The 23213-nt window shown below is 37.7% G+C and overlaps 1 protein-coding gene and 1 pseudogene across 1 annotated transcript in view; both read right to left on the bottom strand.

Annotated features, from left to right (window-relative positions):
- ANGPT1 (angiopoietin 1) overlaps positions 1-23213 on the bottom strand; it is a 472143-nt gene that overhangs the window by 320471 nt on the left and 128459 nt on the right. The gene's annotated exons all lie outside the window — the stretch shown is intronic.
- Positions 17320-18725, bottom strand: LOC109568670 (developmentally-regulated GTP-binding protein 1 pseudogene; annotated as a pseudogene).

Here is a 23213-nt window from a genome sequence, read left to right as displayed (position 1 = left end):
CTAAAGTCAAGAGATTAGGAATGAGCAAAAAATCCTGAAGAGAGGTAGCCAGTGAAGTAGGAAAACAAAACAAAACAGGAAAGTATGTATCTTGGAAACCAAGTGAAGTATGTTTCAAGAATGTGGGTGCGTGTGTGCGAGCTCAGTTGTGTCTGACTCTTTGAGACCCCATGGACTTTAGCTCGCCAGCCTACTCTTTCCATGGGATTTTTTTCAGGCAAGAATACTGCAGTGGGTTGCCATTTCCTACTCCAGGGGATCTTCCCAATCCAGGAACTGAACCCGCATCTCCTGTGTATCCTGCATTGGCTGATGGATTCTTTACCATTGAGCCACCACCTGGGAAGCCAAGAAGATGGGTGATCAATGACAAATGTATTTTTTAAATCAAGTAATATGAGGACTAAGAATTGACCAGTGTTTTAAGCAACATGAAAGTAACAGATACTCTTAAAAAAAAAAAAAAAAAAGGTAGTTTCAAAATAGTGGGAATGTGGAAATGTGGCTAATAGCTAAATCAGTCTTGGAGAAGGAAGAACCTGTAAAAAGCATTTAAAAATGTTGTGCATTGCATTTTCTGCTAATGTTATGGGAAAATGAGGACACAGATTTAGACCTCCCCCAGTGCTGGTGTGAAGTATGCTAACCTGGACACACTGAACTTACAGATATTGGCTTTGGTCTTATTTTTATATCTTGTTATGCCAGTAGAGTTACTGAAACAATATCTTTGTACTTGCCAATAAACTATCCTAAACTATCTTTGCACAAATAAGCAAGATTTACTCTAAAAAGTACTGCTGCCAGAAAACTAAGTCTAACTATATACATATGAATGCAATATAACCCCCTTACTTGGCTTGATAAGGTTTTTTTTAAGTGAATTACTTTTCTCTTTTATGGCAAAAACTTTGTAGTTTCCTATTAAAAGGGGCGGCAGGAAATGTATGCTTGGAGAGGGATATGTTTTTTGTTTCATTTTTTCTCCTTAAGTATTGTGGGGTTTTCCCTCTTTGACCACTTGTAGAAGACGACCTCCTGAGTAGTACAGAATGACTTGGCAACATCTTTAGAAATAAAAAGCAAAATCCTGTTGTTTGAGGATTTTCTAGCAATATTATCTGGAGAATTGTTTTTCTTCTGGGCTTATACATGGCTTTCCTCAAATTATTTTCTTATATGGGTAATAATCACACCTCCCTCTTGATTCTTTCATCAAATATGGCAGAAAATGTTACTGATGAGTAACTAAAAGTTTATTTTATCTGAAGAAGTATGATGAAAGGGAAACAATTGAATTTGGCACTTTAGAAAGTATGGTTTCAAAAAACATTCTCAAATAGTTACACAAATTTAGTATATGAGCAAGGTGACATCTCACGTCAGTAGGTAAAGAATTTTTTAAAGTAAATTGTGTTAGAACAATTGTGTGTCCATCCAGAAAAAGATAAGTTGGTTTTATACTTCTTACTATACACAAAGGTAAATTCCATATCAATTTAAGTTTACATTAAAAATAAATAAATTATTAAGAGAAAATATATCCTTAGGTTAAAAAAGGCCTTTCTAATTTACAATCTTGAATCATTTAAAAAATTGCTAAAATTAATCATTTTGACTACCAAAAATATAAAAAAGTCTGAATACCAAATTGAAAAAAAAAGGGCACAAAATCAAAAGGCAAATGACAGAGAAAAAGTTATTTGTAATTTATAACTTAAAAGACAAATGCCAAAACAATCTTGAGAAAGAAGAACAGAGCTGAGAGTATCATGCTCCTAGATTTCAGACTATACTACAAAGCTACTGTAATTAAAACAGTGTAGTTCAGGCACAAAACCAGACACAAAAATCAGTGGAGCAGAATAGAGAGCCTACAAATTAACTCACACACTTATGGTTATTTAATCTATAACAAAGGAGGCAAAAATATACAATGGGAAGAGACAGTCTCTTCAATAGGAGGTGCTTGGTAAACTGGACAGCTCCATGTAAAAGAATGAAATTAGAACATTTTCTCACACCATGAACAAAAATAAACTCAAAATGAACTAAAGACCATTAACCATAAAACTTCTAGAAGAAAACATAGGCAAAACACTTTGCATAAATCATAGCAATATTTTTCTTTTTGGATCTGTCTCCTCAGGCAAAGGAAATAAAAGCAAAAATAAACAAATGGGACCTGATAAAATTAAAAACTTCTGTAGAACACAGAAAACCATTGATAAAATAAGACAACCTACTGAATGAGAGAAAAATATTTTCAAATGATATGACAGATAAGGGATTAATATCCAAAATATATAAACAGCTCAAATAACCCAATGCCAAAAACAATCCAATTAAAACATGGGCAGAAAACTTGAACAGACATTATTTCCAAAGAAGACACACAGCTGGCCAACAGGCCCATGAAATTATGTTCAACTTCATTAACCATCAGAGAAATGCAAAATCAAAACAATGGTATCACCTTACACCTGTCAGAACTGCTATCATCAAAAAGACAACAAATAACTGATGTTGGTGAGAATGCGGACAAAAAGGAACACTTGTATACTATTCATAGTAAAGCAAATTCATGCAGCTACTATGGAAAATATGAGATTTCCTCAAAAAATTAAAAATAGAACTATCATCTGATCCAGAAATTCTACTTCTAGGTATATATGTAAAGAAAAGAAAAACACTCATTTGAAAAGATATATCCACACCAATGTCCATGGCAACATTATTTACAATAGCCAGGATATGAAAGCAACTAAATGTCGATCAATAGATTGAACAGATAAACACTCACACACACACACACACACACACACACACACTGAAATACTACTCAGTCATAAAAAATAAATTTTGCCATTTGCAACAACATGGATGGACCTGGAAGGTATTATGCTTAGTGAAATAAGTCAGACCAAGAAGGACAAATATTGTACCTTATCATAAATGTCAAAGCTAAACAAAGAATTAAGGGAATTAAGAGGTACAACCAGTCCATTCTGAAGGAGATCAGCCCTGGGATTTCTTTGGAAGGAATGATGCTAAAGCTGAAACTCCAGTACTTTGGCCACCTCATGCGAAGAGCTGACTCATTGGAAAAGACTCTGACGCTGGGAGGGATTAGGGGCAAGAGGAGAAGGGACGACAGAGGATGAGATGGCTGGATGGCATCACTGACTCGATGGACGTGAGTCTGAGTGAACTCCGGGAGTTGGTGATGGAAAGGGAGGCCTGGCGTGCTGCAATTCATGGGGTCGTGAAGAGTCGGACATGACTGAGTGACTGAACTGAACTGAACTGACTGAAGAGGTACAAATTACTATGTATAAAATATGATACGAAGATATATTGTATAGCACAGGAAATATAGCCAATACATTACAATAACTTTAGATGAAATAGAAACTATAAAATTTTTGAAGCACTATGTTGTATACCTGAAACTAACATAATATTATAAATCAACTACACTTCAATAAAAAATTAAAATAAAGGAATTTCCCAAAAAAAGAAAAATGCAAACTAAGGCTACATAAAGCAATCAGTCTAAACAATCATAATGGCATAAATTCAAAAGTTAGACAATACCAATTTGTGGGCAAGTTTCTAAGGAAACTGACAATCTTATACATTACAAATGAAAGTGAAAAATAATACAATTACTCTGAGGAGAAATATGGCAGTTTTTATTTAATTATAAATGCATTTATTCTTTCACCCAAGAGTTTGCTTTGTGGAATTATCTTATAAAAACACGAGTATGAGATGATGTATGTTCAACTGTTCCCTAAAACCTTGTTTGTAATAGAAAAAAAGATAAATGCAATCAAACTCAAAAACTTACATACTGTAAAACATTCACCCAAGGGAATACTATACAGTTGTAAAAATCAAGAATGAAGCTCTCTCTGTATGGACAAGAAAAGAGCTCCAGGATATATTACCAACTGCATTTTTAAAAAAGTCATATAACAGGGCATACAGTATGGTATCTTTTGTTTATAAAAGTGGGGAGACTACAGTGGACATGGACTGGGGTTGGAGAGAAACTTCTTAATGATGTTATAGTTGGATTTTTTAATCATATAAATACACAAACAATCCAAACAAAAAAGAAATAAAATAAAAACAAAGCAGAACTGGAGTCAAATCCTGATTCACTCATAGACTATGTAACCTTGTATAGTAACTTAACTATGATCCTGAGCTTGGTTTCTTAGTCCATAAAATTGGAAAAACATGCCTTGTTTATTTATTTTTATTTTTAATAGATGATGGAAAACATATGAAAACACTTTGAACCACGAAGTGATAAGAAAGGAAGACCTATTATCTTTTATTTTCAGTTTTCTTAAAACAAGTTGCAGGCCTACATACAAAACAAGGCACAATCTAATCAAGCCAGTTTATGGACACAGAAACCTCTAATACTCAGTATATGTGCTTTATTCATTCTTCTCATTCTCTATTAATTCTTTTCATTTTTCTAAAATTTTATTTTACTCATAAAATCTTTTCTTCAGGCCTAGATACAGTTACAGAACAAAAAGTAGGGACAAACGAGCTGAGTCACTGGAACAACAGTCCCTCCAAATTCTTCCCTCTGGGGTGTCACTCAGCTGCTTCTCCTCTCTTGGTGGCTAGCTGGTTGCAAGGACCCCTCTGGCCTCCTGTCCAGCTGCTATCCAGAGAATCCATTGCTATCCACGATAGCTTCACATTCTCATCCTTGTCTACTAATTTTGCCATCTCTGCTGTCCCCTCCTCCACCAAGTTTGCTACTTCCGGGCTCCCACACCTCTGAGGAAGGAGCCAAGTTCAGGGGCCAGGAATGAGTCATGGGAACAGCTCCTCAGACAGGCCTCCCAAATGCCATGGCTTCTCCTGGTTCCACTGGTCTGCCTTGTACAGAGTGGGTAAAACTCCTCCTAAGAAGCCAGGGTGAGGCTGAAACTTGCAGGGCCCAGGCACCCTGTGATAATCTTGCCATAACCTGAAGTGTGATTTTTTTTTTTTCTTTAGGTCTTGGGCACCTGTTCCCCACAAGGGAGCTGCGCTTCACATAAGGAAGCAATTTCCAACATTCCCATCCCTTATCTTTGGTTAGCAGTGAGGGGGCTTGGTGTCCCCTTATCATCTCTGCCCCCGTCCCCCCAGTCTCACTCCCTCTCTGCCCCTCTACTTGTGGACAGTCTAATTTCCCAGTGGATGGACCCATGCTTCCAGGTTTTCCTCTCCCACGTATCACCAGTCTATGGGGGTTTTCTCTATAGCCATATCTCTTGATTCTGACCAATTCTTCATTTAAAAAGAATGATTTTGGGGGCAGCTACAAACACTGTAAATCTTTTCTGAGATCATTGCTAAGAAAACTTATAATTTCAGAACAGTAATTCCCCAGCCTTGGTTGATGAGTATCAGATTCTCCAAAAGACAACAACCCCAAATTTACCAAAATTCCCTCTAAAAATATTTTTTAAAGTTAAATCATTTTATGTATGACTGTCATGTGACACTCTAAGCCCTACCATAAGCAAAGGGCAAAGTCCCTCAAATCTCACACATACACTATTAAGTATCTTTTCCAGTTATGGGGTTAGTCAGAAAGGAGAAAGAATGTTAATACAATTTTTTAAAAATCAAGAAAATAAAGTTTTTAAAATCAAAATTATTCAGGCTAACTTTTAAAAGGACAGATCATAAAATCATAGGATAAACATATTTCTAAATGGCAGAATTAATATATATACATATATATTATTTTGGTGAATCTTGTATGAAAAGGAAGGAAAGCATAGATATATATCTTACCAGATTGTTATACACTATGGAAAGAAAGAGCATGCATCTCTAATACCGGTGGAACACACTATATATAAATACAAGGCTGACATGTTCGGTAATACTTGGGAATTCAAAAATGCATAGCCATCTGCTGAATTACTTATCTGGAGTTCAATTTGGTAAAAATGTCTGTTTCTTATGCATACCCAAAGTCCCCACTAAGAACTGAGACCAGAGAATTACTGTGGTTTTACTACAAAGTTTCAATGGGTTTCATAGAAACATTTCTAGATTACACTGGAAATTGTTATAAATATTTCCTTATGCCTCTGTCTCCCACTCAGCTGAAAAGAATCTCTTTTCTTTCTGATCTTCAGTCATTGCTGAAGTGCTACCTATCTGTCCTTGTAATGGCTCCTGGATGCCATGTCCTGCAACCTTGTGCCGTGACCTCAGCATGACAGCTGTTCCAATGGTCTTGGCTGAGGCTGTTGCATTTACTCACCCAAAGAAGCAGAATGTTGGCTCCGTGCACTTACTGTATGCCTGCTACCCCTGGCTGTCAGTCTCCTGACAGGTTGCTCTGTCAAGTTTCCCAGGTAAAGGTCCTAAGGGAGGCTTTTCCACACAGACGGACTGCACGATGTGACCAACATCTCCTTAGCATGAGAGCAGACATTGTTGCCCTGAACCTTGAAAGTTCATGCTTATGAACCCCAAGTGGATCTACAAATAGCTAGAGTGAGAATAGTGAGAATAATTATATCCATGCAACTCTAGGTGAATTATGAACACAAAGTACAGGTTAGGGACCCCTTGACAATTAGTCTAAGATTCAGATAGTTACTAACTAAGAAAATAAAGTATTCTTAGAATACTATTCGAGTCATTTTTAGAGGCTCAAAAAACACATAGGGAAATTTTAAACAAGGGAAATTTTAAAACATCATAAAATTCTGGCATTGAATGATTTAAAATAAACTTTATTTTGCAGATAAGGAAACTATAACTCAAGGATTTTCCCCAGGTCACCATGGCTTTCAACTAGAAGCCATACTTCCCCATACTTTTATAACACGTATCTTGAAAGAGAGGCTCCAAATTAGGATTTCAGTATCTAAGTACTAAAAGCAAATTTTATTCTTTGCTTTTAATCTTTATTTCTGATGTCCACTTAATAGAAACCTTCCTCTCTTTCGTATCTTCACAGTCTTACCTGATTTTCATAAAAAGTATCTTCCTCTCCAATTAAAAAAAATAAAATAAAATAAAATTTTTTTTTTTTAGAAAAGTACCTTCCTATCCAATGGTGGGGTTATTTGACACCTTAAGGGATTTGGAGACCTTCAGGATAAGTTCCTACATGCCAAACCATATAAAACATGACTATAAATAACCATGGCTATAAAAACCAGACTACTTGTCCACGGCCTAAGAAGAATCAGACCAGGAAAAAGAAATTAGGCAGAAGACCCATATGATGCTAGGCAAGCAAGGAAGGTAACATTACTTGTTACTCTAGTTACGTCTCTCTATAGCCAATGTCTGTGTATCTGTGTGTGGCTGTGTATGTGTGAGTGATATGGTGAGAATAACTCTTTTCAGCCATCAATATTATACCTGTAATTTCTCAACTGAACAATCTGACACTTGTTAAAAGAGATAAAGAATTCCTAAACTCAGACTGCGGTCCCAAAGACCTGGGCTCAAATCCTTGTTCTGACACTTCGCTTCTGTGTGCTTTGGGGAAGGCTCTTAATTCCTTCTAACTTGGGTTTCTTCCTTTGTGACAGGGAAGTAATCATGTCTCCCTCTCAGGGATCATGGTAAGGTTGAAATTACATAGCACAGGCAAAGGGTCTGTATTCACAGAGGCCCAATTAGTGTAATTTTCATTTGTTTTTATAAAGTAAGACTACATTAATAAATAGGAGGGAAAATGCAAACAGTACAGAGCAAATCAGATTGTTGTTTTTGTTTCTTTGCAGACCAGTGATGTTTAAAAACCCTTTCCAAGAATACTATAAATTCTCCCCAAACTCCAAGTGGAATTCTTCCTAATGCCATTTGAAAGTTCACTGGGTTTAAGAAACTCTATCTGGGGATGCCATATCTGATAGAAGTGCTGGGCAAAATTTTTGGCCTGGTTCATTTTTGACCCCCTGAGATTTATTCTTTTCCCCTCCTCCTCCCTTCTCTCTCATTCTGTTTTTCTTCTTCCTGGCACTGCCCCTAATAACTTCTTGGGCAAAAGGAGTTTTTTTTCCTTTGTAATAGTTTGTGCCCTTCTTCAACAGGTCTGGTAAGAACTAAAGGGGATGAGGCATAAATGGATGAGAGAAGGTCATCTACACACCCCCACTCCTCTCAGCCCCAAAGAGTGCTCTTCAGTAACCTCTGTCGTGATTCTCCTTTCCTTTCTAATTCAGCTTTTTCATCTGTTGGGGCAAGGGTGAAAGGTCACTGGGCAGAGCCACGCTAACTGCACTAGGAAATCTCCCAGTAATGCAAGGACATCAGGGAAAAAACCAAGAAAGAAAAAATAGAAGCATGGAGGAGAAACTGCTGCCAAAAATTGTTATTGAATCCTTTTGGATTTATTTAGAGCATACTGCTCTGCATATAAATATGAAACCAAACAAATCTCTAAGCCAGTCTATTTAGACCAATTTGATATTTCAATGGAAACTAAAGCTATGCCTTTGTGATGCCAAAATATCAGGATTAAAAGTGAAAAACTATGTCAATAAAGAAATATCTGTTGAGCCTATTACACAAAACAAGCCCTGTGCTTGGGCACTGATGAGAGGATAAGAGAAGTAGAATAGAGTGCTTCTCTTTAAGGAACTTACAGCTATGGTAGTAATAATAATAATAACATCCTGGCTATCAGCATGCCACCACATACACGTTGATCATTCTCTTATCATTTTGTCTCCTTTTTTTTCCCCTTATAGTCTTTATCAACTATATCTCTATCCATCTGTCCTTCCATCTGTCCTTTCATCCATCCATCCATTTATAGCTCTCTCCCTTTCTCTCCTTTTATCTACCTATTAAGAGATTATTTTCTTCGTCAAGTAAGTTCACGTAAATTCCTTGAGAAAGAGAGCTTGGTTTAGTTTACTGCTATTAACTCTGGTCCAAGAATGGAGCCCTGACACATAATTGACACTAAATAAATAATGAACTAGTGATACAGAACTAATAAGATATTCACAAGAGAAGATAAGAAAATCTTAACAGAGAAAGGACACCTTCATGGAGAAAAGACATCTCCAGCTAAACATACAGATACAATTTGGATGGATAAGAGGATGGACACAGCATGCCACCCTTATACGCCAGGGCTGGAATAGCACAGCATAGACAGTGTGGAAGAAATATTCCCAACCTCACAGTGTGAATGTACAGGACACCATTGTCTGGCTGCCTGGATTTAGGTAAAGTATTAGAACTAGTTCTTTAATTCACAGATGTTAATATCATTCAAATATGGTTTAAGTATGCATCCTATCTTTTTAGAAGCTTGCAACCCAGGATCTTCATTTAAGGAATGAATCCTCATCATTTATCCAAATAATTGAAACTCAAACTTTAGGGAATTCAGAGAATGAGTAGCTACTACTGATGCCTAGCTAGTCTCTGATTTCCTTTTGGATCTATTTGTCCTCCTTGCTTTATAGCCTCTTGTAATGTAACATAATACATACTCCTTTCCCTCCTTTTCACTGAAACCTATCTAATGTATGGTTGTATGTGACAACATGATCAACCTGTGAAGACATGTTGCTAAATAAAATAAACTGGTAATGGAAGGACAAAAGCTGCATGAGTTCAGTTTTACATGAAATGTAAAACAGTCTCATAGAATGAGACTAAAATGCTGGTTGCCAGGGACTGAAAGGAAGAGAAAGTGGGAAGTTTCTAATCAAAAGGCAAAAAGTCTCAATTATGAAGATAAATAAGTTCTAGGGATTTGCTAGACAACACTGGCCCTATAATTAACAATATTGTACACTTAAAATTTTCTTACAAAGGTAGATTTCATGTTATGATCTTTGTTCTTACCACAATAAAATAACATTAAATAAAAAGAAAGATAATTTAATAAACAAACCTTGCGACTAGAAACCCTGTCTTCTGTTTGTTCTACAGGTCACAAAGTCCCCACACACAAGGCCACACACTTATTCTTTGGTGATAACCCAAGATCCTAGGCACAGGTTTTAGCCCCACAGAAGCTATATAAGAGAGTTAATTTTGAAGATAACTGATTATTGAAAAAGAAACCTATGAGTTTACTCATACAACTTTCATAGTTGTTGAAAGTTACTCAAAACTTTCATAGTTTTGAAAGAGTACAAAACTAGAATCTAAGAATCATCATAATTTCTTATTTAAGCAAGAAGTCTCAAAAATAAAATAGTTATATTCCACCTTGAAACATGTTGGCCACTGTTATATGCATGTAGTGTGTCTAGCTATATACATCTACTATTAAAGGCAGTTAGATTTAGGTATAGTTTGAGCTATGTTAAAGGGACCAAATACATGATATAAATGGGTGAGCTGGGTTAACAGTGGACTCCTGATAGAAACAAAGAAGTTCAATTATCCTGACCTTGGATCCTTTTTTAAAGCACACTACAGAATAAGAACAACTCCCCAGCTATTTTGCAACTTAAACAGTTTGGTATTAATTCTTCTGTTGAGGCAATCATTTTTATGTAAATAAATATTTGCTTGGCAGTACAAATTATCATCGTGGTGAAAAATATGGTGGCATTCCATCATTTCTCTTTTATGGGCTTCTTTTTTCCCTGCTGTCTCTTAATTCAAAGGTTCATTTTTGTCCTAGTCTTCTCATGCCCTCGTTTTCCTGGTGGCTCTAGGTCAATTTGCATATGACAATTTACCATTGTACAATTAGGGAAAATGCAATTTTATAAATGTCTAATTCTATGAAAGCAATTCCCTAAAAAGATAGCTTTTTGCAAATTGCTTTTTGGTAAAATAGTTCATGGTCCTCCCTGGATGAGTAACCTTATCCACTCACAAGGACTGAACTACAACTCTATACTCATGTCTCCCACATGCACTTAAATATTCAACTTGTTCCCTAGACACATTAAAATTTATATGTCTAAAGGTCTCCTTCCCATTATTCCTAGTTCTAAGTTGTCCTTCTAGTTTTTCAGATCTCAGCAAAAGTACCACTTGTCACCAACTTTTCCAAATCAGGAACCTGAGTCATTATAGAGTCATTCATCCACTCCTCACCCTTCACATGCAATTAATTGCCTAATCCTGCTGATTTTAACCCACTAATTAAATAGGAGAAGGCAATCATCAGATCTCTGTTCCCCATAGATGCCTAAGTACCTCTCAGCCAATCACCTTCTCTTCATTATTGTTGTCTACTGATGAAGGTTCGGCCTCTCCTGTCTCTCTCTAGGCCACTCCAGGACAATGACAGATAATATTTAGATGCCTAGAGATTAAAATTAGATTTCCCTTTACATCCTTCCTCTACTTTGCTACCAGAATGAACTATACTCCAATATTTTAAATTATTTTCAGACTCCCTATTGTCTATAGCAATGGTGCCAAAAGTACATCCCATGAAACACAAATCTTGCAAGATGAAACACAAAACTGCAAGATGATCTGTGTTCAAGTAAGTTTAGAAAATGCTGCATAGTATATCCTCATTTCCAACATCATAAAGGCCACTGACATAATAAAGGTCCTGAAAAGATGTGAAGTAAAGAAACACATAGCATTTTATAACCCAGTATATCCCACAAGCCTTTGACTCGTGAGCTCTTTTTTTCCCCGAAGTTAACAGCTACTTCATTAAATAAAGTAGATGGATTGACTCTGTCCATGACTCCAGTCTTATGTTTTGCTCTCTTCACCCTACAGTTCACACCCTAAGAGTCCTGTGTGGCTTGCACTCCTCATGAGCACCATGTTCCTTCCCACGTGTCTCTGGCTGCCATTACCTAAAATGCCATATTCTAAACCTATCAACCACTTCCACCTTCTGACTAACTCCTAATCATCTTTCAAAACACATCTCAAGTTTCATCTTCTTTAGGAAAAGCTGAGCGCCGAAGAATTGATGCTTTTGAACTGTGGTGTTGGAGAAGACTCTTGAGAGTCCCTTGGACTGCAAGGAGATCCAACCAGTCCATTCTGAAGGAGATCAGCCCTGGGATTTCTTTGGAAGGAATGATGCTAAAGCTGAAACTCCAGTACTTTGGCCACCTCATGTGAAGAGTTGACTCATTGGAAAAGACTCTGATGCTGGGAGGGATTGGGGGCAGGAGGAGAAGGGGACGACAGAGGATGAGATGGCTGGATGGCATCACTGACTTGATGGACGTGAGTCTGAGTGAACTCCAGGAGTTGGTGATGGACAGGGAGGCCTGGCGTGCTGCGATTCATGGGGTCGCAAAGAGTCAGACATGACTGAGCGACTGAACTGAACTGAACTGACTGAACCTATGTTTGGTTTTTCTCACAGTGTCCCCCTACTCATCAGAGCACTTACCAACTTTTAACTAAAACTAGCTTTTTCCCTATTTGTGCAATCTCCTCAGGGACCAAATCATTAGTACAGAGTAAGTAATCAAAAAACAGTCACTGAACTGAAATAAACCAACCCATAATGAAAGTAATAGATGATAATATAAAGTTGTTAAGAATTTGTAAAATATCACAGTCCCTCAATATTTCAAAAATATATTTGAAAAACTATTTTCTTTTAAAAATGTTTATAGTATACATCTTATTTCTTTAAATAATGTCTTTGTTTAGTAATGTTATTGATGATCTGCAATAAAATTTTCCTTCTCATCTACATTTGCTTTTTTCAATAATAAATGAGAGATATTTACTTTTTTTTTGTTTGTTAATAATGAGGAAGAAAAAGAAACTGCTTGAAAACACTCACCATGGCAAGATTCTACTATGGAAATTAGCCAACACCACTTTGGATTTGAAATAAAAACACTAACTAAAATCAGTGTAAAGACACTGAATCCATGTCTTTGCGTGACCTTATTTGAACAACAGCTGTTCTTGATTTTATTTGCTTCAAACCTACCAAACCTGTTTGGGCCATGAAGCAGGTCTGAGCCAAGCCTCCTATATTTAGCTGTACATAAAAGATGACAAGCTTTTCTTCTGGGTGCATTGACCTCATGCCATGTTTCTCCCTAAACCTCAACTTACTTGTATTCAAGATCTAGATTTCCAAGAGTGAGCAGGGATTATTGACCAACTTTGACAATCTTATTATAACTTACTTATGAATACATGTGGTGCCCACAAGTGTAACATATAACAAACGTTTGGGCTATTCACTAATGCTAACTGACCTACCTCATAGAAAAGAAGATATCTCTTTCATTTATTTCATTCACTCACCTGATAAATATATGCTAAGTACAATTATATGGCAGGTGCTATGCTGTCACAAAGAACATAGTATGATAGTAACAGTCTTTGTGACCCCATGGAGAGTACAGTGTGATAGTAATGTCTCTGTGACCCCATGGGCATTAGCCTGCCAGGCTCCTCTGTCCATGGGGATTCTTCAGGCAAGAATACTGGAGTGGGTTGCCATGCCCTCCTCCAGGGTATCTTTCCAACCCAGGGATCAAACCCAGGTCTTCCTGCATTGCAGACTGATTCTTTACTGTCTGAGCCACCAGAGAAGCCTGATAATAACAGTCATAATGCTATAAATAATAGCTGCATGAATTAAGTACATACAGTGAGTAAAGTGCTAGGCTAACTTATGTATGTTTGTTATTGCATTTGACCTTTAAAACAAAATTGTGAGGTTAGTGCATTGCCATCCCTTTGATATATTAGGACACTGAGATTTTGAGACAGTGGTACAGCATTGGAAATCACAGAACTGGCAAACATCAGAGCCACATTAAATCCAGACAGCCTGTCTGCTGAGGAGTCCCTTTGCTTGGTTATCAGGCAAAACAACCTATCAGTGGTCACATAGTATCACTCTACCATCAAACTTTTCACAGACATGTTCCTTGCCTGACCATTAATGTGCTGCATCAAATAGAACTGACCAGGAACTATGTCAGAGGTTTTGAAGTGACAACAAAAGCAGAGGAAATAAAATTAAAATGTCTATTTTTTAATTAAAAAACTTTGAAGCATAGGTACTGGAAAGTATTTGATGAATATTAACTGATTGTGGTTAATGATAAACTGTAGTTAATGTGGTTGTACCGTGTGACCTTTGAGGTACCTTCCAAACAGGAGATTCTATGATTAAAGAGGTGGCTTAATCTAGTTGTTTCTAGATTGCATCTTAAGACTGTCTCTTGGAAATCATATTTAACTCAGGCTATTTTCAAAGAAATAACTTGGACTAAGCAATACACTCAGTCATATTTATAACAAACTAAAGAGGTCATCTGCAAAGGAATGGCCAGTTAGGACATAGTTTGTCTCAGCTTGTATTCTGTGAGAAAATAGCTCAAGATAAAAAACAGAGCTAATCTATTGTATGGCATCATGGAAGGGTGGTCAGGAAGACATACCAATTCATCCAGTTGCATAACAAATGACTTTTCTAGGTAGTAAGCTATTCTAAAATGGTGATGTCTTCTATAGATCCAACATACTAGAATTTGTTTTATAGGAATTTGATCAGTGCAGTAAGTTATGGTAGATCTTGAATGCGCAAAGAATGCAATTCTCCAACATTCATCTTGTAAATATCCTGCCCTACCCTACCCCTTGGCTCACTTAGCCATATATATCGTCCCCACAGGCCAAAAAATAAGATTGTTAGAACTATGTATTTCCTGACTAATTTATTATGATGGTTTTGGGGGTTATACAATATTCCCAGCCCAAGAGCCACTCACTGGCAAGGGAAAATAATCCCTTTTTCAATTAACAAGGAAAAAATATCAGACTAAATTTCAAGCTATTTGACCATTTTGACCTTAGTCTTAGACCTTCTTCACGTTTCCACAAGCTCAGAGGTGAACTCCAAATCCCACTGTGGAGTTAAGTTTTGTTTAAAATACTATTTAGTGGGGGGAAAAAAAACTCAATTTTTCTACCTCTCCTGGAATTTAAATGTCAGTAAGGTAATAACCAGGTGCCAAGGTGATAGGTTGCTATAACATAACATGATCCAAAGTCCATTTATACACAGAAGTTCTGGGCTTTGTGTCAAGAATTAAAATGTCGTACACCAATTCCTATATACTGAATGTATCTTTTACCCGTGGGAAGCAACATTTTCACAGGAATTTTTGGAGCTGGGTCAACCAGTGACCTGAAATTACATTTAAGTCCAGTGTCCCTATGTTCCTTAAAGAGGCATTTATAGAAAACCAAATAAAATGTCTTACATAAGCCAGTAAAAACTGTAGCAACAATATGATCATACTATAATCACTGCCATTGAAAAAAAAATAAAGTTTCTGTGAACAGAACTAGAGAGTACACCAACAATTTAGCTCCTGATGAAAATGTTAAAACTTTAATCTGCCTTAAGAACTCAAATTCTAGTTACTAAAAGCACCACCTTGGATAACAGATCTTGCTTCAAATCCTGCCTTCCTCCCTCACTGGGTGACCTTGAATATGTAACAGAAGTCTCAGTTTCTGCAACTATGCCCCATAGAATTATCACATGGTTTAAATGTGATAATGTAGTTAGAAGTTCTCACTATACTGTTTTGGCTCACAGAAAGGACTCAGTAAATATTGGCTTCTAGTCTACCCATTCAACCAACAAGTATGGAAAGCCTACAATTATCAAGGACTAAGCTAACGGGAACAAATAAAAAAAGAACTTAACCAAAACAGTGTTTTTAAGTTTTATTTTTTTTAAATGTTTGTGATCTTGGGTATTTTTCCATTGGCCTTATTTCCTCCAATGGCTTGTACACTACTCTATATGCCATACCTGCAATTTCTTTTGATTAGCTCTGGCATACAATAGTTGCTTTCTGGTTGACTAATTTTTCTCTGCCACAGGCAAGTTCTGAAAGTTTATGAGGTATATACTCAACCAATAACATAGTTAAGGCTCAGTCAGACTTCCTTACACTTTGGATCACTGCTGAGATCGTATCATGGACATCTGTACATATTGACAGGATTCGAGGACCTTAATGAAAGCAAAATCTCTGAAAACTAACTTGTCTTCCCAATGAGGTGCCTTCACCCCAGAAGAGACGTGTCTTTTTCAGAACCGTTCAAGACATCAGGGGTCAGGATCTCATCAGGATTTAGCTGCTGTCCAGTCTTCACTTACCAAATTTGCCACTGTGACTATAAGCACATGCCAAAGTGTCATGTACTGCTTTAAAAAAATGTGTGTTTGTATGTGTGCACTTGTGCACTCGTGCATGTGTGCTATGTGCTTTAACACTTACCTGTGGAAACAGTCTATCTGCAAATGACAGAAGAAGGCCACAAAAAATTGTATGTAATGCTGAATTAAAACGTACAATATACATATATAGCTCAAATTAGTGGTTTAATGGAGAAGGCAATGGCACCCCACTCCAGTACTCTTGCCTGGAAAATCCTATGGATGGAGGAGCCTGGTGGGCTGCAGTCCATGGGGTCCCTGAGGGTCGGACACGACTGAACGACTTCACTTTCACTTTTCACTTTCATGCGCTGGAGAAGGAAATGGCAACCCACTCCAGTGTTGTTGCCTGGAGAATCCCAGGGACAAGGGAGCCTGGTGGGCTGCCGTCCATGGGGTCGCACAGAGTCTGACACAACTGAAGCGACTTAGCAACAGCAGTAGCAGTGGTTTAATATAATAAACCAATGATGCAATTGCATTGTCTTCTGAACTTGATACTTTAATATTCATATATATATGTCTTATCCAAATAAAAAGCTCTGTAAATTTTAGTGTCTTTGGTCATTACTTTGGTCTTAAAAGAATTTTGACACTAATTTTATTAAATTTTAAGCTCTGAATCAATTTTCATTTTTAACCCTGGATAAAACTTACCTTAATTTTTATTTTCACACCATGACTACAATCCAGTACTGCCTTTGTAAAAATGACTTTAACTTTCTAAACTCAACATCAGGTTATGAACCAGGGTAAGATCTGAGGATTAGATCTGTTTCTAACACAATTCATCTTAAATTCTTTTTTGAAACAGAGTAGGGAAATGTTACTTTCCTAGGCTGGAATGGTAGTCCTACATTGCCCCTGACTAATGACAGGAAACCAATTAAGTCATAATTTCTCTGGGTCTCAGCTTTCTCACTAATAAACTAAGAGAATCATACTACATGAGTACTGAGGCCCATTGTAGTTTTTATTTATTATTATTTTTTTTGAAATGTTGCAGTCATATTTTTACCCATTTCACATTCAAGACCAAGCTCCCAAGGACCTCTTCTGCAGCTGCCTCACTGTACATAACCATCCTCATTCAATCCATCTCAAAACAAATTCTGACAATGACACATGAACTGTACATAGTCAGCTGGCCTACCAGGTCCTTTATGCAGCTCAACATATAAGGTGACACCAAGTTAAGACAAGTGAAGTTCCAATTTGGGTGCTTCCATCTCCCTCCCTGTATCCTGATCCAGTGCCTGTCAAACCCAGGAGGGGCTTGGAGTCAGGTGTTTGATCGTAGAGAAAGCTGCTAGGGTTGGCCCAGCAGATGAGGAAGGGGATGGCATCACTTCTTCACAATCTGAATGCCATCCTCGTCCTCCAACGTATGGTCTTTACCCACTTTTTGAGGATTGTGTTTCACAGACAGACCCCACACCAGAGCATATTTAAATTCTTTGATAAGATTTTTGTGAATCTTCATGCAGAAATCCTCCACCGTGGTCCTGGAGTAGGGCAGCACCACTGGGGACATGTAATCGGGCAACTGGCCCTTGGGTTTGGTGTAAATCCTCACTAGTTTCAGATAGTCCCAGATCTTTTCCAACAGGTCATCAAAATTCCAGCGGTGATGGGCAGAGATGGGTACACAGTGTGGCACCTTATAGATAATATCCAACTCCTCAATGGAAATCTGATCAATCTTATTTAACACATAGATACAGGGGATATAGACTCTGTTTCCTTCCACCACGTCAATGAGGTCATCTGCTGTGGTGTCACTACACAGAGTCACATCAGCATTATGGATTTTGTACTCAGACAGAATGCTCTTCACAGTTTCAGCATCCAGCTCACTCTGAGGGCAAGTGGCTGTGAGATTAATGCCTCCTTTATCCTTCTTCTTAAAGCCAATGTTGGGGGGTTTGCTGTTCAAGCGAATGCCAAAGCCTTCCAGCTCATTTTCAATTATCTTCTTATGTCCCAAGGGTTTCAGGACATCCAGAACAATCAAGATCAAGTTACATGTTCTGGCCACTGCAATGACTTGACGGCCTCTACCTTTCCCATCCTTGGCACCCTCAATGATACCTGGGAGATCCAGAAGCTGGATCTTAGCACCTTTGTATCTGATGACGCCAGGCACAGTGGTCATGGTGGTGAACTCGTAGGCTGCCACCTCGGAATATACCCCTGCCAGGTTACTGAGCAGCGTTGACTTCCCCACAGACGGAAAACCCACAAACCCAATTCGAGCATCACCCGTCTTGGCAACATCAAATCCTTCTCCTGGTCCTCCACCACCACCACCTTTTGGAGTAATGAGCTCCCTGCGAAGCTTAGCAAGATGAGCCTTAAGCAACCCTAGGTGGTGCGCTGTGGCCTTGTTCTTCTGAGTCCGAGCCATCTCGGCTTCGATCTCCGCGATCTTAGCTAGGGTGTTGCTCATGGTGGCGAGTTGCGGGGGACTCAACGGCCTCCACAGGAGCAGTTCCCCGCCTCACAGTCGCCGGCAGACCGGCCACAACCACCAGGCGCTACAGCAGTGCGCAAGCGCGGTATTTCCTGTTTCATTGTAGTTTTTAAACTCCTTGATTCTTTGGCTCACTTCACAGTTAATGTTTAGATTATTTGATGAATGCAAAACAAACTATGTTTTTATTTAAAACTTAATATAAGCAGTTACAGGGCTTCACTGGTGGCTCAGATGGTAAAGAATCCACCTGTAATGCAGGAGACCTGGGTTCAATCCCTGGGTCAGGAAGATCCCCTGGAGAAGTGAATGGCAACCCCCATGGGGTTGGGAAGAGTCAGACATGACTGAGCAACTGATAAGCACACACACATAAGTATATATATATATATATATTTTTTTTTTTTTTTAAACTTGTGTGAATGTAAATTTGAATTGAGGGTTAGAAATTTTCCTTAAAAATACTTCTATGTTTCAGTTCTGGAGAAGGCAATGGCACCCCACTCTAGCACTCTGGCCTGGAAAATCCCATGAACGGAGGAGCCTGGTAGGCTGCAGTCCATGGGGTTGCTAGGAGTCAGACACGACTGAGCTACTTCACTTTCACTTTTCCCTTTCATGCATTGGAGAAGGAAATGGCAACCCACTCCAGTGTTCTTGCCTGGAGAATCCCAGGGATGGGGAAGCCTAGTAGGAGGCCGTCTATGGGGTCACACAGAGTCGGACACGACTGAAGCGACTTAGCAGTAGCAGCAATATGTTTCAGGTCAGTCATTAAGTTGTGTCCAACTCTTTGAGACCCCATGAACTGCAGCACGCCAGGCCTCCCTGTCCATCACTAACTCCCGGACTACGAACTAACTCCAAATAGCTATATGAGAAATCTTTTCTTAAGGAACTAGTTGGAAGAAATAATTGTGTAAGTAGAGGCAGGATGACAAAGGAAATTTTAAAATCAGAAAAATCTAGACTCAAATTCAAGGTTTGTGGTATCATCCTGGGTATATAATATAATCTCCTGGGCCTCCATTTTTTCACCTGTAAGGGTGGGGATAAGAGTTGACTCATTGGAAAAGACTCTGATGCTGGGAGGGATTGGGGGCAGGGGGAGAAGGGGACGACAGAGGATGAGATGGCTGGATGGCATCACTGACTTGATGGACGTGAGTCTGAGTGAACTCCGGGAGTTGGTGATAGACAGGGAGGCCTGGCATGCTGCAGTTCATGGGGTTGCAAAGAGTCGGACACGACTGAGCGACTGAACTATATAAGGCTGCTGTAAAGATTAAATAAGACATATAAGGCATCTAGAAGGACAACTGGTTCATGATAAACACTCAAATATTATCCACTATCTATTTCTCTGTCTAAAACTCTTTGCACTAAGGACAAGAAATTCTTGTTTCAAAATAACATGAGTTAATTTGATAGACTGTGAATCTCTTCAGTCTAGGAAGGCAGTATTTTATAGTGGTTACCAGTGTGTACTTTAGGGTATTATAGACTTGCATTCAAACTCAAGCTTTGTCATTTATAACCTTTAGGACCATAGGCAATTTATTTAAGTTCCCTGAGGTGCAGTTTTTCATCTGTAAATTAGTTATTGTAAGGCTTAGAAGAGAGAATGCAGTGAAGTATCCGTATCATCATAACAACACAATAAATGTTGGCTATCTTTATTAGGCTTATGTCCTCTGAACTTGAAACAGTAATTAGAATAAAGAAGAAAATCAATTAATATTTTGAAGGAATAATTGGGCAAATAATTGTTCCTTGGTTGATGAACAACACCCAGAATCTCTGTGTGTCTTCTGGGAGCAAGGCAAGCCCTGGAATCCCACAGCTTCCTATGGAAGGCATGTCATTTTCAAAGACGTCTTTCTTGACATGAAAACAATGCCGTGTAAACCACTTGTGTTCTTTTTATGGAACCAGCTAGGGATTTTTTAAGTCTTTTGTTCTCAGTTAAAAAAACTGTTCCATGACATTTTTCATGGATGTACCCTTGTTGTCTGCAGTCAAGTATTTTTGGGGTGTGTGTGTGAATGGAGTGGTGGGTATGGCTAAAATGTTGGGAAATCTGAAATAAAGGTTAGATCTGTCCCACAGGGTAATCATGAATTGGTTGCATAAAACGGATCTAAAAATTGTTTGCTTACATAAATATATTGAAAGTTAAGAAACACTGGCAGTTAATTAGATTTAAAAAGCAACAGTAACAAAATAACACTAGAGTATTTATACTTTGCAGGGTAGATATCCTAGAATTCAAAAGTACCAAGAGCTCTACTACTGGAACATTTAAAATTGTATCATAATTTTAGACTAACATTTAAAAAACAACAATAATGTGTGAGCTCCCTCTGCTGGATCTTGAGACTGTGAAAGCCAGAAAGAGGTTTTAGTACTTTATATTTACCTAATCAATTGGATTACTCATTGTGATGAGATTAACACAAAGAAGTGATGATGATCCATTTCAAAATTCACAATAAAACAATTTACCAAATAAACTGAAATTGGTTGGGGATACCTTTTTCTATTAGTTTTTTTTTAAAGGGATTTTATTTGGTCTTAAGTAGGAGGCAGCAGACTTGTTTCGTTTTATGTTTTTAAAAAAGAGGCATTGATTTTCTTTGGAGAGGGGTCGCATGTGGTACATGGTACCTGTTGTCAGGGTAACCATGTCCTCTGTCTATACATGTCAAGGCCAGTTGCCTCATTTAGAGACAATCAGACTATCAGGTCAAAGGAAACAGAAAATGCAAATTATGACGTTCAGGCTGTTTCAGATAAACTACAATGTGGTTTATCCTGCAACTCAACTCAGAAAAGTTTTCATTTTAATAATGTATTTCTTTAAATGTTACAAATATTACTGTCTTTTTAAAACAATTATGTTCTAGTGAATACGTAGGCACATCATGTCTTTGCATTGGGGGCTTTCTATATTTATTGAACTTGGAAAGGAGATGTGAGGACGAAATGTTCTTTAATAAAATTAGAACTTTTCTCTTCCAAGAGTTATAAAACATTTATCCAGAACTCTATAAAAATATTACCCCACTTAGCTACGGACCAGTTCTGAATAAGGTTCTTTTCTTTTTTAGTGCTCAATGACCCTGAATTTAGATGCTGTGTTTAAAAATTACTTGCTGAAGGAAGACTATAATTAATATAAGGAATACTGAATTCCGCTTTGAGAATGGCAAGTTATGGGCTGGCTTTCTGTGTTAATATTAAGAACAGACATAGAATTTCTTGCAGAAGACTGGATTTTGATCTGTTCCTTAGTTCAGTGTAGATTTTTACAGTGAGATGCACAAAATATAAATATAAAAGTGAGTGCTCATGTATCCATTAAAAAGAAAAATTTGTTTTACGGTTTCATGAACTTTACATTCTTATTATTTATACTTTATTATAAAATTCTGAATTCATTAAATTTTTTAAACCATAGATTATAGGTATTGATAGTGGCCTCCGTATCAAATACAGCCACAAATACATCAATATATTTAAAATTAACGCTTCTATAATATCTCTGGAAAAGTAACCAAAACAATTACCTAAGTTGAAAAGTTTCACTAAATTAGTATCTTCAGGGATGAGATAGTTCCTTACTTTGCTTGAAAAAGCTAACACATATTTCTTCAGCGTTTTCATTTTTAATTTCCTCTTTTAAAGTACATTATGAAATTTATAGGAATTTCAAAGGATATTCCTCTAAAAGGAATGCATAGCTATTATTACTTCTTTTCATACACGGTTTCCCCTTGGATTTACCTCCCAAGGGAACTGGAGAAACTAAGAGGAAAATGTATTTGGGGAAAGATATCAATGTAAAATGAACTATAAATACAGAGACCACATGTTCCAATTTACTGTGGACAATCTTGGTTAATGCCTCTTTTCCTGGCATAATTATTAACCATGACATTTTATCCTCAAACATGTCTGTTTTAAAAGATAAATTATAAGACCATCCTATTTATAGTCTAAACACTTCTGACAACATTACCATTTGTTTTTTAGAATATCATTTCCAAATGTGCATTTACCTGAATTCTAATTCCTCCATATTTCAAGATTTCTATGGTTAATATGCAGCAACCTTCTTGGAGAGTTACATTCACATATTTAAGGCTGCTCAACTTTGCGTGCTCCTAAAACGCCAATAATTTTGGACTAATTACCAGCCCACCTTTTTTTTTTTTTTTTGCATAATACGTAAGTATGCAAAAAATAATAATAATGCAACATGGAGGTAAAACTATCCACAGTTACACGAGTGCTCACTTCCAATTATCACTGCATCCATAACTTCACTTATACACTTCTTTAGCTATATCCCACCTGAAGGAGGGGCTTCCCAGGTGGCTCAGTGGTAAAGAATCTGCCTGCCGATGCAGGAGACTCAGGAGACATTGGTTCAGTCCATGGGTTGGGAGGATCCCCTGGAGCAGGAAATGGAAACCGACTCTACTACTCTTACCTGGAAAATTCCATGGACAGAGGAGCCTGGTGGGCTGCAGTCCACAGGGTCACAAAGAGTTGGACAAGACT

Source organism: Bos indicus, chromosome 14 (assembly GCF_029378745.1).
Source record: "Bos indicus isolate NIAB-ARS_2022 breed Sahiwal x Tharparkar chromosome 14, NIAB-ARS_B.indTharparkar_mat_pri_1.0, whole genome shotgun sequence".
NCBI lineage: Eukaryota > Metazoa > Chordata > Mammalia > Artiodactyla > Bovidae > Bos > Bos indicus.
This window is presented reverse-complemented; position numbering and strand designations above follow the sequence as displayed.